Source organism: Schistocerca americana, unplaced genomic scaffold, assembly GCF_021461395.2.
Source record: "Schistocerca americana isolate TAMUIC-IGC-003095 unplaced genomic scaffold, iqSchAmer2.1 HiC_scaffold_437, whole genome shotgun sequence".
Lineage (NCBI taxonomy): Eukaryota > Metazoa > Arthropoda > Insecta > Orthoptera > Acrididae > Schistocerca > Schistocerca americana.
In genome coordinates, this window is record NW_025726167.1 from 5,001 (window position 1) to 10,000 (window position 5,000).

Below are 5,000 nucleotides of genomic sequence, written 5' to 3' on the forward strand. Positions count from 1 at the left end.
CTAACCTATATTGGGCCTTAACCTAACCTATATTGGGCCTTAACCTAACCTATATTGGGCCTTAACGTAACCCACGTTGCGCCTTAACCTAACCTATATTGTACCTTAACCTAACCCATATTGTACCTTAACCTAACCCATATTGTACCTTAACCTAACCTATATTGGGCCTTAACCTAACCTATATTGGGCCTTAACCTAACCTATATTGGGCCTTAACCTAACCTATATTGGGCCTTAACGTAACCCACGTTGCGCCTTAACGTAACCCACGTTGCGCCTTAACGTAACCCACGTTGCGCCTTAACGTAACCCACGTTGCGCCTTAACGTAACCCACGTTGCGCCTTAACCTAACCCATATTGCGCCTTAACCTAACCCATATTGCGCCTTAACCTAACCCATATTGCGCCTTAACCTAACCCATATTGTACCTTAACCTAACCTATATTGTACCTTAACCTAACCTATATTGTACCTTAACCTAACCTATATTGGGCCTTAACCTAACCTATATTGGGCCTTAACCTAACCTATATTGGGCCTTAACCTAACCTATATTGGGCCTTAACCTAACCTATATTGGGCCTTAACGTAACCCACGTTGCGCCTTAACGTAACCCACGTTGCGCCTTAACGTAACCCACGTTGCGCCTTAACGTAACCCACGTTGCGCCTTAACGTAACCCACGTTGCGCCTTAACGTAACCCACGTTGCGCCTTAACCTAACCCATATTGCGCCTTAACCTAACCCATATTGCGCCTTACCCTAACCCATATTGCGCCTTAACCTAACCCATATTGTGCCTTAACCTAACCTATATTGTACCTTAACCTAACCCATATTGTACCTTAACCTAACCTATATTGTACCTTAACCTAACCTATATTGTACCTTAACCTAACCTATATTGTACCTTAACCTAACCCATATTGCGCCTTAACCTAACCCATATTGCGCCTTAACCTAACCCATATTGCGCCTTAACCTAACCCATATTGCGCCTTAACCTAACCCATATTGCGCCTTAACCTAACCCATATTGCGCCTTAACCTAACCCATATTGCGCCTTAACCTAACCCATATTGCGCCTTAACCTAACCCATATTGCGCCTTAACCTAACCCATATTGTACCTTAACCTAACCCATATTGTACCTTAACCTAACCTATATTGTACCTTAACCTAACCTATATTGTACCTTAACCTAACCTATATTGTACCTTAACCTAACCTATATTGGGCCTTAACCTAACCTATATTGGGCCTTAACCTAACCTATATTGGGCCTTAACCTAACCTATATTGGGCCTTAACCTAACCTATATTGGGCCTTAACGTAACCCACGTTGCGCCTTAACGTAACCCACGTTGCGCCTTAACGTAACCCACGTTGCGCCTTAACGTAACCCACGTTGCGCCTTAACGTAACCCACGTTGCGCCTTAACGTAACCCACGTTGCGCCTTAACGTAACCCACGTTGCGCCTTAACGTAACCCACGTTGCGCCTTAACGTAACCCACGTTGCGCCTTAACCCAACACACGTTGCGCCTTAACCCAACACACGTTGGGCCTTAACCCAACACACGTTGGGCCTTAACCCAACACACGTTGGGCCTTAACCCAACACACGTTGGGCCTTAACCCAACACACGTTGGGCCTTAACCCAACACACGTTGGGCCTTAACCCAACACACGTTGGGCCTTAACCCAACACACGTTGGGCCTTAACCCAACACACGTTGGGCCTTAACCCAACACACGTTGGGCCTTAACCCAACACACGTTGGGCCTTAACCCAACACACGTTGGGCCTTAACCCAACACACGTTGGGCCTTAACCCAACACACGTTGGGCCTTAACCCAACACACGTTGGGCCTTAACCCAACACACGTTGGGCCTTAACCCAACACACGTTGGGCCTTAACCCAACACACGTTGGGCCTTAACCCAACACACGTTGGGCCTTAACCCAACACACGTTGGGCCTTAACCCAACACACGTTGGGCCTTAACCTGCTCTGTAATTGTCATACGACGCGTTAAATTAGTGTGGTGTTGCCTAACTGCAACCCCCGCAATATAGTTTGCTACTCGCACTGCCTGGTCCCCAGAGTATCGCTTCATGTTAAACACCTTGCAGCTATACACTGTAATGCGGATGGCAGCAGGACGTACATGCTCAATGCCCTTCGCAGTTGTTCATTGGCATTTGCATGGCGAAGCACAGCCTACGTTGTGGTACGGCGTGTGTCAACTGTCCGCTGATGTTGTACGTCCAAATCACACACTGTACTGCACATTGGTCCTCATGTACTGAATGATACATCGTGGTACATGTGTGACCGTACCACGACTGCGCCAACAACGGCGAACCATACGGTCCAAATATTGTGCACTCAGCTACGTGTCGTCTCCCTATAAGAGCTGGATTGCAGTATGGTATGCCGTGGATGGCGATCAGCATGAGCCGTCTGTTGATGTAGTGGCGCGTGTTGTCAGACGTAGTCGTCTCTTCTCACACACCGTGATAGCATGGTGCACTGCGTTCCACATCTGCGACATGCGACAGAGGCCGGTTGACAGTCGTTCGCGCAATGGACATCGCATACGTACGGGGGCCACCTTCCACGTGTTCGCGAAGCGTGCACATGTTGTTGCGTGTATGTGGGCAGACATAGTGTGTCGTGACACCTGACACAGGCATGCAACAATCGTTGAATTTGCAAATGGCGATGGACGTCTACGTTTGCTGGTGACGTTACGCAAATGAACAACTGGTAAACGGTTGTGGTGCGGTTGTTCTCGCTAGAGGTGAATCAGTGATGGCGACGATCGGTTGAGCTACCAACCGGTTGTTTCAGCGATACCCACCATGCCCACGAACGTGAATGGCATGTGGGTGTGAAGCGATACGCGGCGGTGGCTGGGTGGGACCGTCCCCGGCCGGTGAGGGGGGGCCTCCCGGCGTGCTGGCCGCGCGGTGCGTGGGCGCACGCGCTACAGCCGGCTGGTGGGGGCGGCCAGTGGCAGGCGCGCCGGCCGACGGAGGCGGCAGGCGGCGCAGCTGCGCGCCGGCGCACCCTGCACGCGGCGCCGTGCGGCCAAAGTAGGTCCTCGCGGGCCCGGTGCGAAGCGCGGTGGACATCTGCAGTGTGCTGGTCCGATTGAGGACTGTGTGCGCTGAGGATGCGCCGCCGCCCGGCGCTCGGCGCCGCGACGCCGTCTGCTGCTCGGTCGCCTCTGCGGTTCTCGCAGGTGGTTTGTATCGCAGCTGTGCGGACGTGTTGGCGCGTGCGCTGTGCTGGGAGAGTTCGCTTCGGCACCCAAGTGGGGCTTTTGTCCTTCTGTGGCGCTGGCGTTGGAGCTGCCGGCCACCGTAGGTGGCGCGTGTTGTCTCCCGCCGGCAATGCCACGACAGCACGCTCCCGGGCCTCTGTCGGCAGCGGCAAGCTCAGTTGGGAGCACGGGTGGTCGCACCTAAAGCGTCTACTCGCCAAACTCCGGGCGATTGCGCCTCTCTCGAACCCGACCAAGTACTTAGGACGGCGCTGCGCGCCGCCGGGACCTGAGAGGGTTTCGAGGTGTATTGTGCAGGGGAGCTCAGCCTCCTCCTGTTTGCAGAATAATTGAGCGGACGCTTGCGTGTTCGCGCGGGCCCCCGGGACACACTCCCGGGCGGCCGGCTGCTCAGCTCTAGTTGACGCAGCTCCCTGGTTGATCCTGCCAGTAGTCATATGCTTGTCTCAAAGATTAAGCCATGCATGTCTCAGTACAAGCCGCATTAAGGTGAAACCGCGAATGGCTCATTAAATCAGTTATGGTTCCTTAGATCGTACCCACGTTACTTGGATAACTGTGGTAATTCTAGAGCTAATACATGCAAACAGAGTCCCGACCAGAGATGGAAGGGACGCTTTTATTAGATCAAAACCAATCGGTCGGCTCGTCCGGTCCGTTTGCCTTGGTGACTCTGAATAACTTTGGGCTGATCGCACGGTCCTCGTACCGGCGACGCATCTTTCAAATGTCTGCCTTATCAACTGTCGATGGTAGGTTCTGCGCCTACCATGGTTGTAACGGGTAACGGGGAATCAGGGTTCGATTCCGGAGAGGGAGCCTGAGAAACGGCTACCACATCCAAGGAAGGCAGCAGGCGCGCAAATTACCCACTCCCGGCACGGGGAGGTAGTGACGAAAAATAACGATACGGGACTCATCCGAGGCCCCGTAATCGGAATGAGTACACTTTAAATCCTTTAACGAGTATCTATTGGAGGGCAAGTCTGGTGCCAGCAGCCGCGGTAATTCCAGCTCCAATAGCGTATATTAAAGTTGTTGCGGTTAAAAAGCTCGTAGTTGGATTTGTGTCCCACGCTGTTGGTTCACCGCCCGTCGGTGTTTAACTGGCATGTATCGTGGGACGTCCTGCCGGTGGGGCGAGCTGAAGGCGTGCGACGCGCCTCGTGCGTGCTCGTGCGTCCCGAGGCGGACCCCGTTGCAATCCTACCAGGGTGCTCTTGAGTGAGTGTCTCGGTGGGCCGGCACGTTTACTTTGAACAAATTAGAGTGCTTAAAGCAGGCAAGCCCGCCTGAATACTGTGTGCATGGAATAATGGAATAGGACCTCGGTTCTATTTTGTTGGTTTTCGGAACCCGAGGTAATGATTAATAGGGACAGGCGGGGGCATTCGTATTGCGACGTTAGAGGTGAAATTCTTGGATCGTCGCAAGACGAACAGAAGCGAAAGCATTTGCCAAGTATGTTTTCATTAATCAAGAACGAAAGTTAGAGGTTCGAAGGCGATCAGATACCGCCCTAGTTCTAACCATAAACGATGCCAGCCAGCGATCCGCCGCAGTTCCTCCGATGACTCGGCGGGCAGCCTCCGGGAAACCAAAGCTTTTGGGTTCCGGGGGAAGTATGGTTGCAAAGCTGAAACTTAAAGGAATTGACGGAAGGGCACCACCAGGAGTGGAGCCTGCGGCTTA

At 52.7% G+C, this 5,000-nt stretch overlaps 1 non-coding gene across 1 annotated transcript in view; it reads left to right on the top strand.

Annotated features, from left to right (window-relative positions):
• Window positions 1-3,718: 3,718 nt before the first annotated feature.
• Window positions 3,719-5,000, top strand: part of LOC124582983 — a 1,910-nt gene continuing 628 nt past the window's right edge. The window contains exon 1 of the ribosomal RNA XR_006974016.1: window positions 3,719-5,000. This exon is cut by the window's right edge and continues 628 nt beyond it. This is a non-coding gene — a ribosomal RNA (small subunit ribosomal RNA).